Source organism: Acomys minous (genome assembly GCF_964271855.1).
Source record: "Acomys minous genome assembly, chromosome: 15".
NCBI classification, from domain to species: Eukaryota; Metazoa; Chordata; class Mammalia; order Rodentia; family Muridae; genus Acomys; species Acomys minous.
The window spans coordinates 72,465,906-72,477,839 of record NC_140497.1 but is presented as its reverse complement, the minus strand read 5'-3'; positions in this window follow the sequence as shown (position 1 = coordinate 72,477,839).

The window sequence follows — 11,934 nt, the reverse complement described above, 5'->3', positions numbered from 1 at the left end:
GGCACCCACAGGAGGCAGTTCATATAACCCCATCTCTAGTGAGATCCAAATCTCTGGCCTTGATGAGCACCTATCCTCAGAGCACATACCCATACATAAAAAACTTAATGACATAAATATGATTTTAAAACTATACAATGTGTACTTAATCAACATATCAGATGCTATCCAATTGATAAACATAATTTCTATTTAATATTTTGCTGTGCTGAGAATTAAGCCCAGGGACTTGCAAATAGTATATAAATGTTCTACCTACCAGTGAGAGACCCTTTTGGTACAATTTCTGTGTTTTTGTGTGACAGTCAATAATAAATTTAATTTAATATTTTTTAAAGTCCCCACAGCTATTTCAAACAGCACGTAGTCTCACTGAATATATTCTTTTCATTTATCTCATTGCCACTAAATACAAGGAAGAATGGTGCTTTCACAACTCTAACCCCAGATGTCAAGCCCACACAAACTTGCTGCTGCGTAAGAAGGTGGGCTATGAGCCTGTTTGCCTCTGATTGTATTGATGATAACCCTTCAACCTAAGCCAGTTAAGCGAAGCATCCGTGGAATGTTTGAAGATGGGCGTCTGCTCAGTTACAAAACCGCTGCCTAAAGCAGGAGCAGAGCAGCCTGGGACGATAAACACAAACCCAGCGAAGGAAACAAGCAGGAAAAAGAAAAAAAAAAAAAAAAAAGCAGGGTGCTGGCTCTGGGAGGATGAGCTTCCTGTAAGCACTGATTGATTGTGAAGAGGGCACAGGGCTGCCCCACGGAGCTACTGTGCGCGGTCTATGCTTTCATTCACTTTGATGGCGCCAACAATGACGGGGCAGCTACTATACATCCCACATCTTTCCAGCCTCTGCTGTCAGCGCTGCCTGAGAACTCAGGCTCGCTTGTTAAGCGCAGACGTGGGAAAGGAGGCCCCACCTCAGATGCCAGCTCCACTACTTACTTGCCATGTGAGAACCAGGAAATTACTCCATCAAGGTGCCTTGGCTCTCCTCTGATTATTAGGGACAGGGTAGCAGGATTCAAGCCTACAAGGATTCAACCAGGTGATAATGCAGATTGAGTGTGAAGAATAGCAACACATGTTGACATGAAATAATTTTTAAATCTAAAAAACAAAATCTGTGTATACATATATAGTGCATGTGTGTACTGTATAGAGTACATATGTATAGTTTCTGTGTGGGGTATATGCACCCTTGTGTGTGTAGGTGTGCAACACCTGTGCGTGCACTGCAGAGGCCCAGGGGGACATCAAATATCCTGTTCTATCATTCTTGACCTCGGTCCCTTGAGACAGGGACTCTCACTGAACCTGGCACTAAGCTGGCAGCCTCCAAACCCCAGCGATCTTCCCTTCTCCCCCATCCCGGGGGCTGGGGATTTGAACTCAGGTTTTCATGCTTGCACAGCAAATGCTGTTACCTACTACACCATCTCCTTAGACCAAGCACTTAGTACAGTTTAACTAGCTGTCACTTCTGTCATTTATAAAGCACACTGGGACCACCATAGGGTCTAACTTCAAGATTGTTCAGAGGCAATAGCAGTTGTGTGCCTGTAACAGAGCAAAGAAGTACCCAGCTGCCCACACTGTCCTCCTGGTTAACCACACAGGGTGTAAGAACATTCTGTGCCTCTAAAGTGGTCAGAGACATGCTGCATTGAGGTCTTAGAAACTGGGTACAATTCTGACACTTTTTGTTTCTCATTGTTCAGACCCATCCACATATAAGAGAAGGGAGCAGAATTCTCCTTTAGAAATGCCTTAAAGATAACTGGCTTCCTGGCCTTTGCTCTTACAAATAGTTATAAAAGCTAATTAGCCAAAGTTTCAACATTTTGGGGGGGAAAGCCTACTATGTATCTAGACTCTCTGTAGGTACTAGAAATTTAACATGTGGTGAAAGTTACATATCCCTTTACCTGGTAAAACTTGAGTACATAAACAAGCCAGTGACTTTCAGATACTAAGCTAAAGACAATTCATAAAATAATCAGCTTTGGTGGTGTGAAGGACGGCTGTTTTGATTTCAGAGGCTTGTGTGAGATAGGGACACTTCAGCTGAGATGTGAATGATGAAAGGGGAAAGTCGTGATGAGACTGAGGGTGGGGTGAACCCTTGGGCTGCTCAGAGACACAGTCAGTGGCCACACTCTAGGAGAGGATTAAGAGGAAGACAGGGCCCCGTGGTGGAGTGGAGTGAGCAATGGGGGAGCAAGGGAGCCTAGGTCCAGAAAGAGGCAAAGGATGGGCTGTATAGACTGCAGCAAGGAGGCCTGACCTTATCCTTGGGTTTATAGGTAAGTACAAGTCAATTCTTAGGCAGCGTGAGAAGCTCTGACTGAGCTTTGGAAAGGTCACTGTCTGAATGTGGAGGACCACAGTGGGCTACATGGAAACTGGAAAGCCAAACGTCTGTGACTTTCCCTTAGGCAGAAGACAATAATGGACTAGGCTAGGATGCCAGCAAAGGGTTACTAATAGTCATATTCTGACTATAATTAGGGAATGGAGCTGTCATCCGTTACTAACAAACTAGATATAAGATATAAGGTACAAAATTGGACTCAACAGTGATGGTTAGGTATTGACCCATAGAACTCAGGGTGGGAAAGGGCAGGAAATGGGTGGAGTAGGTGGTTTTGCTTAAGGAAGATATTTAATATTTGTTTGGCCTTGCTTGTTATAAGGATATAACAGTCCAGGATTCTGAAACATCCTTGCTGTGGGTGAATTAAAACTTTTTGATTAATTAGTGTTTAAAGTCATGGATTTAATTGAGATCATGTGATCACTCAGGGACTGTGTACACACACTGAAGGGTTGAGTGCTGACGATGGGACCCTCAGTACTACAAGGTAGAGGGCTTGGAGTGGAGGAAAGGCCAGAGGAAGCCCAAAAAAAAAAAAAAACCACCTGTGAGGTGATAAGAAAATTGCAAGAATGTGGGGTGCAGGTGGCAGGCGACAAAGATTAGACATATGTGTCATGAGCTTGCTATGCAAAACAGATTAGAGCTTCCATCATTAGCTTATGTGAACCTAAAGATGTTAGAGGTCCTAAATTCTTAGTTATTTTATTTGTCTATCGCCCACAGTACTCAATGGAGACAACTATATTGATACATTGTGAGAACTCACTAAGGTATCGTTGATTGATTGTACCTATTGGCCACACAATGAAGACCAAATTAATCCAGATAGAAAAGCTAATGAGCTCCCATCTTATTTGTAGGTCTTATAAGTTGCCAGTAGATAAGTCTCCATATTATCACTCTGTTAAACTCGTTAGCAACTATTGGAGAGTCTCTTCGCATTAACCAGTAACAGGATGACATAGAGTACTTTTCATGACATGAAGTCTATCTTGGTGGCTGTGCTTGATCCTAATGTAAACATCGTGTGCAAAGAATCAGATCGATAGATAGAGCTGTTTGATTTGGACAAAGAGTTAGTCCAAAAGCTGTTCTCAGGGTTATGCTGTACAGAAAAAGTATTAAGCCTTTATGCGAATATATACATTAACCCCCCTCAAGGATTTTATAAATCAGAAGTAAAGATGAGGGAAAGATAAACACATTTTTAAAAACCTACAATGCAAGACAGGAAGCCATAAGTGCCAGTTACAAGCGGTATGCACTTCCGCTTGGGGTGGAGGAAAGGCTTCATTCGGAGTGCTTTTAAATTTTGGTATTATATACAAATAGTCAATGCTTTACACTTTACAGTCATCTTGAACATTTGCAAGTGCTTTTGCTGTACAAGAAGCTTGCAGTGGAAATCACTGGGTGCATTAAAGAATGAATTCTTTCAGACATTCTCAACAGCGGCTTATCTACCTCCAAAGGCCACTGACCTGATATTTGCACTGTAATCCTTTACCACAGAAATTTTGCAAAGTCCAAGCAGACGGTAAATACCTCCCAGAACAGTCATGGACAAAGAGTGAACTATGTCCATTGAAAAGTGTACTCTGGGCAAATGAATTACAGAAAGTCCACACACACACACAAATGCCTTCCGAGGGCTAGCCTGGGTCTGAGAGGAAGAGACTTGATGAGTCCAGCAGTTGTGTATCAGCTGGCAGCTTGCACCTGGAGAGAGTCAGTAAGGAGTCCTGTCATCCTTTAATGTGGGTGACAGTTTGCAGCTCTGGAAAGCTGCAGTGACAATCAAATAAAAGCCACCCGCTACAACAAGACACTGGCTAACTTGCAGAATTAAGTCCCATGCTCCTGCATTAAGATAGACGTGACCAATGGGATGCTGGGCATGAGTCTTCCTCAACTGTGGATGAGCTTTTATCATTAGAAAAGGTAACTTCTCTGTGCCCAGTTTCCTAAGCTATAAATGGAGGCTATCGCTGTTTTCATAGAGCTGAGAGTACTGAAAACACACCAGGCATCTAGTAAGATGAAATGTCTCTACTTCAAAGGTTCCGAATAGGAATGAATTTGCATTATAAGAAAATAAAGAACACTTTCAGAAACTAGGCTGTTAGTGTTCCTTTCATTATTGTACTGGAAATCCAGCTCAATGCAATAATAAAGGGGGAAATGAGATGCAAATTGCAAAATAAATTAAAATATCTTGGTGTTCTTAGGAAATCTGAATGAACCAAAGAAAACTCTTTGCACTATAATTACAGAAAGGTTTCAGGATATAGGGTTACTGTATAAGAATTCATTACTTTCCTACATACTAACAATTGACAATAGAGTTTAAAATTAAAAGGACAATACACTTTACATTAGCCTCTCCTCCAAAAAGAGGATATCTGTAGATACAAATCTGTAATAAGAATTTTTTTTCATCACTGGGCCTGTTGGTACATGCAGGCAGGCCTCTATGAGTTCAAGGCCATCCTAGTCTACAAAACAAGTCTAGGATAGTCAGGGCTGTTACAAAGAGAAACCTTGTCTCAAAAAACCTAAAAAAAAAAATATTTTAAAACATTTAAGAACTTCATAAATGAACACTGCATATATATATCACTCTAACCCCTCCCTCCCAACTTTAACTCCTCCTATATCACCCCCAAATTACTGGTGTGTGGGTCAGGGGGATCTGTATACAACCCACCGAGTTAATTTAGCATTGCTTATATGCACATGTGTCCAGGGATTGAACAACGTATGTGAGAGTTCATTCCTATAGGAAACTGATTTTCTCCTCTTCAGCAGCCATTGGCCACCTATAGCTCTTCATCAAGGTGGGGGACCTTGTAGAATTTCTCCCGTTCACATTGTCATGTCATTTGGTGTTGTCATTATGCTGGTCCTATTTGGGCAACTGTACTGTTGAGATGCTGTGGGTGCTCATTCCATGTCATCTCCTGAGGATACTGTGTAGCAACAGGCATCCTGGTTCTCCGGCTCCTCCCATCTTTCTTCCTCCTCTTCCATGATTTTTCCTGGGCCTAAAATGTAAGGATGTATTGTAGCTGTACCAATATAAGAATCTTTGGAGGGGTTGGTTTTATTTGGTTTTTGTTGTTGTTGTTTTTGTTTTTGTTTTTTGAAATAGGGTCTTTCTGTGTAACAGTCCTGGCTGTCTGGAACTTACTATCTAGACCAGGATGGCCTTGAACTCACAGAGATCCACCTGCCTCTGCCTCCTGAGTGCTGCAATTAAAATCATGTGCCACCTGGCCTGGCTCAATGTGAGAAACTTAACAAGAAAGTTTCTACAAGATTTGTGTAAGGAAAGTTATAAAAACAGATTAAATGAATCAGAAAACAAGCAAGTATACAGGTATTCTGTGCCCATCCATAGAAAAACTTGGCATTATCTTGTTTACTTTCTTTCAAGATGGTTAGTAGGGTCAGTACAGTAATGACAAATATTCTGCCAACTCATTTTGCAATGATTGGCAGGATGACTCTAAAGTTTAAATGAAGAAGCAAAAGGTCCACACTAGCCAACCAATATTGAACAAAGTCAGAGAACTGACCACTCAACTCTAAGGCTCACTAAAAGCTGCAATGATTGGTACCACAGTGCACTAGCAGGAGAATGTGCAGGAGGGCAAAAGGAACAGAGCAGAGTCTAGAAACAGACATGTAGAAATACAGTCAGTGGCTGTGAAAAAGGACTAAAAAATCAACACAAAAGGGAAAAGGCAGTGTTTTCAAAACACTAACAACAGGACAACCACGAGAGAGAGAGAGAGAGAGAGAGAGAGAGAGAGAGAGAGAGAGAGAGAGAGAGAGAGAGAGAAAGAAAAGAAAAATAGTCTAGACCAAAAAAAAATAGAAATTTCATAAAAATTAACTTTAAGTGTATCCTAGACATAAATTGAAACACAAAACTATAGGATTTCTAGAGAGCAATATAAGAAAATTATCCAGGGGCCCTGCACAAACTGATGCACCAACCAAGGACAATACATGCAAAGACCCTAGACCCCTTGTTCAGATCTAGCCAATGGACAGCTCGTTCTCCACAGTTGTGGGGAGAGTGGGGACTGCCTCTAACATGAATTCTGGTGTCCCAGATTTAATCACTTCCCCTTGGTGGGGAGGCCGGGCAGGCACACTGAGGAAAGGGAAGCAGGCTATCCAGATGAGACCTGATAAGCTGTGGTCAGACGGTGGGGGAGGAGGACCCCCTAACAAAGGCCTAGGGGAGGGGAAGAAGGAGGGAGGGTGGGAACGGGAAGAGGGGATGACAATTGGAGTGTAATGTGAATGAATTGTAATAAATTTTTAAAATGAAAACAATCTAGATGATTCGAGTTTGAGGATGACATTACAGACATGACACAAAGGGCAAAATCCACAAATAAAAGAAATTACAATAAAATAAATAACTTCAATAAAATTAAATTTTATGGTCTTAGACACTGCCAAGAATATAAAGGGACACACAACAGATTTGGGGGGGAAACATACAGAATTGCTACTAAAACCATATGACGAGCTAGACATGGTGGCACAGGCCTTTAGTTCTAGCACTCAAGAGGCAGAGGCAGGTGGACCTCTGAGTTCAAGGCCAGCCTGGTCTATATAACAAGTGCCTCGACAGCCAGGGCTACATGGTAAGACCCTGCTCAGTAAAATAAACAAACAAAAAAAATTGTGCAGCCGACTCTTCAGATTTAGCCATAAGGAAACGCCAGCTTTATAAAATATGAGGTGTAGCTCTTAACAGATACCGCATCAAACATGTAATGATGACGATTAAACAACCGGGAAAGAAGCTCCATCACACATATGACCACGGGCTAAAAGACCTTACCGTCCAAACCATATGTCCCACCCCAGGTGAATTATCCAAGAGAGATGGACATTAAGCTCCATGCAAAATCCTTGTTGCAGATATTATACAACCTTTGGCCCTAAATGTCAAGCCTGGAAATAACTAAAATTGTATTTACTCATTCACTTACCCCTCTATTCATACAGTCTCACTCCTTATAGTAGGAGGTTCAAACTCATAGCAGTCTTCCTGGCTCTGCCTTCCAACTGCTGAGATCATATGTGGGAGCCATCATACCCAGCTCCAAGATGTCTTTTAATACGTAGATGGGGGGGCAGGGGAACTGAAAAATATCCATGTAATGGGTATATTATTCAGTGCTAAAAACAGATGTATTATCATTCTATGAAAAGAAATAGACATTTAAATGCATATTATTAATCCTAAGAACGCAGTATGAAAAGGGTTACAGATAGCATAGCATTCAGGAAAGAGCAAACATTATGGAGGCAAAAATATCAACTACCAGGGTTAGGGAGGAAAGAAAGTGAAGCAGACAAAATTGACAATTCTCAGTACAGTGTAGCTACTTCATCTATCACAATGATGGGTGCACAGCACAAATCTGTCCAAGCATATCGCATTCACAGAACTGAAGATGGAGTCTGCTGCCATGGTGTGCAGGCCTGTAACTCCAGCTTGGAAGACCGAGGCAGGAAGATCCTAAGTTCCAGGCCTGTTGAGACTAAGGAGTTAAAAAAAAAATCCCAACACGGGCAATGTAGTACAACCCTGTCTCTTACCATTGTGTGTCTACATGCAGGTCTGTGGGGGCATTTCAGAGTAATTATGGCGAATAAAAAATATAAAGACTGAGAACATCACTCAAAGCTCTACAATGATTTCCCCAGTACTGAATAAATGCGTATTGTATGAGTACAGGGGCAGGGAAACAAAGAGAATATGGAGACTCTATATCTTTGCCCAATTGTGTTGTGAACCTAAAATTATTTTTTTTAAAGAATTTATTTATTGAGTGCTCTATTTGCATGTATACCTGTATGCCAGAAAAAAAGGGCCTTAGATCACATTACAGATGGTTGTGAGCCACCATGTGGTTGCTGGGAATTGAACTCAGGATGTCTGGAAGAGCAGACAGCGCTCTTAATCGCTGAGCTATCTCTCTAGCCTGTGAACCTAAAATTCTTTAAAAAAAAAAAGTCCATCGCCAGGATGGTAGCTAAGTAATAAAACTCTCACCCTGCAAGCATAAGACCTTAGGTACAATCACTGACACTGCCAAGTTTTATATCACTCAAATAATCAAAAAGTCAGGCAAAGCCAAAATTCTGTGTCAGTGTCCGGCGTGGTAGCACATGCCTTTAATCCCAGCACTGGGAGGCAGAGACAGGCGGGTCACTGTGAGTGTGAGGCCAGCATGGTCTACAAAGCGAGTCCAGGACAGCCAAGAATACACAAAGAAAGCCTGTCTCAGGAAAAAAAGAAATATTCTGTGTCATATCTAACTGGCTAAGACTAATCACAGTAACCCCACTAGGAATCATCTTAGAGATTAATATATACAAAATAATATACAATAGACCTTTTTTAACCCTCATGACTTAACTCTATAACTTTAACAAGTTAATGACATATGCTATGAAAAACTAGAAGCTCAAAAACCAAAGCTGAAGTATATCAGAGGCTGAATATGCCCACTAAGTGGTGGGCTTCTGGATAGCATAGGCACAGCAAATGTTTGGCCAGTGGATGAAAAAACAAGGGAGAAAAGCAAATCACAGGCAAACATCCTCAATATGCCTCACAAGCACTCATAAACTCAACCACAACAAAAAGACAAGCTAAGAGATAACAGAGTCTTTATGGGAGAAAACTTTTAAATGTATTTGTAACTATTTTCCTTAGAAGTATCAGTTTGCTTTATGACCTATATCTACTATTACTACATGGGTCTCCTCCGGAACGGTGGACATAAAGGTGGTTTCTTCATGGTAAATTCAAATCAAGAAGCTTCAGCTTTGCTTAGACAAGGTTTTTGTTATTACTCTTTTGTGGCCTGGCTAAGTCACAGCTGTTGGATCCCAATTCATCTTGGTAAACTTTGTTGTGAATCCAGTATGGCCTAAACAATCCAAAAAGTCCACACAGGCAGCAGTTCTAACTAGGCTGGCTTTACCTGTCTGATACAGGATTGTTTAAAGGGATATTGGATGAGTAACTCCTGTTTGTTTGTTTGTTTGTTTGTTTAGCAAACCAATGAGTTCATTTGGCTTTGTGTACAAAACATGAGGGAGAACCACTGACAACATGCGACCCCCCCCCCACAAAGGAGCTGCATAGCCACCCCATCCCGACAGACATCATAGAAGCTGTATCTCGGAGTCTTACTTTGAAGTAAGTTCCTGTTAGCATATTAATTAAACACAATAATGGGTTCCATTAGGAAATTTTCATATAAATGTGATCAAAAACATTATATATAATGTGTGTGTACGTGTGTAAGTGTGTATGTGTGTGTGTGGGCATGTAACTCAGCTTTCTGAGGTCTTGCTTTTCTCCTTGATCAAAGGAAGATCTTGTACACCATGATTCATCCAGTCTTTCCTATAAGTTTGATATCTAAAAACCATCATAAAGTATAAATATTTTCCCCTAGTGTCTAAACACCATCCAGTCTCTTAGAATTAGAACTGAGTAGGATATGGTGAGTGAAAAGAACTGCTTCTCTCCGCCACCACCCTCCCTCAAAAAAATAAAATAAAATAAACCCTATATGGCATTTACTGCGGCCTTTTCTAGGCATTTTACACATAGGCACATGTTTGATCCTTACAATCAATCAAAATAGGCACTATTGCTTTATTACACACACTTAACCTGTGAGGTGCCTCAAGCCCTGGTCAAGTGGGTTAGTTAATTCAAGGGTTCTTAACTATCAGGTAGTGGGGTTGGGTATAAACCCTGGCAATTTGGCTTCAGAATCAGCACTCTAAACCGCTGCCCTCTGCTGTATGTCGAAGAGTCGCACCCCCTCTCCCCTTCTGACAAACTGTTTCAGCTTCCCTGTGGGTTAAGGAAGAACACAGGGTCACGCTGAACAAACACGCTGAGTCAGAGGTGCATCAGGAAATGAGACAGACTTTGACATTCATTGTGATTGACTTTGTGACTAAAAGTAAGCTAGTATTGGAAAAACACATAACCAAGAAATCCCATCACACACTGAGACCGCGTTATTGCATTTAGAAAATGAAAATCTCATAACTACTTAAGATTCTTGGACATTATTACTATAGTCTAAATGTCCATCGTGCAATTAAATGGTCTTCAATGTACCTAGCTTCCCACTCCTAATACTAAGAAGTTCCTCATGCTAGATTGCAGGGCCTTTAAAGGTTAACATGTCCCTCATCAGGATTCTCACTCTACCAAGTGAGCAAAAAACATCAGGCATTTAATAAAGATTTGTTAAATGAGTGAGAGTGTTCATCAAATTAGGATAGTTTTTTAATTTCCCCTTAGAAAAGCAATAAATTTTATCCTTTTTCCTCTTCTTGTAACAAAATGAATACATTTAATATTCAACTATATTGCCCTAGAATTATATAGGTCAGATTACTGATTTCATAGTAAAATGGTATGTGAAAAATCATTGTACGTGAAAAATCACTACCTGAATTTTCTGTAACACACTGCTTTTTTATTTATGTTTACTCTTCAATATAATTTTTCATTAAAAGTATGCTAAGGATGAGTTGTAACTCGGGGGTAGGTCACTCGCCTAGCATGTAGAAGGCTTTGAATTTCATCCCAAACACTGTGGCGGAAGCTAAAATAGTGCATGAAAACATGGCTGTTTATGATTTAGGGGTCTAATGACCTTTCACTATCCTAGTAGTCATTTAAAATACTTAAGAAGTGACACAATGGGAGGGAGAAGGGAACAGGCGAGAATAATGGGAGAGAATACGACCAATGTACATGAAATTGTGAAATAATTAAATATTAACAAAAAATACATAGATAATCCATGAACAAGCATGAAGATTTGCCAACCAGTGGACGTATATCCAAAAATGGATAGGCTGAGCATAGAGGCCAAATAAAAATTTGTTTTTATGAAACGTGAAAGGGTGAAATCAAAGAAGACAACAGTTTGCATTTGGTTACACGCTAGAAAGCTGAGGACGCATCACTGGGGAAACCTGAAGGTGCTTCTTGAGGACGTTCTTACCCATCACACAACTATTGAATGAGCTGGGATGGGTTCCATATCCACTTATTGTTTTTGATGCTCTCTTGGGAACATAATTCTTTGATGACTAATTAATGATGAATCATCTAGTTTATATGCTAAAACTAAGGTCTATTTCTATTCCAGAAGCTAAGAAATTAGCCAAGAAGAGGCCCAGCCTCAAGTTAAGCAATCAAGTCACAAGCCTACACCTGCTGTTTGCAGGACCACTGACAAGCCCTACCAATTCTTTTAGGCTACCTTTATATCGAGCTGAAGACACAGAATAAAGTTAAGCTCTAAGAAGAAAAAAATGTTTAGTGGAGCATCAAGAAGAAACGCACACAAGATCAGCAGACAAAGAAGCATCCAGCTTTACGAACCCAAGTAACCTGAACTGGAGTTTCGTTACCTAAACCTCTAGGTAAACATTGCTGATTAAAACGTGGAATGTGGGTCTCGGACTA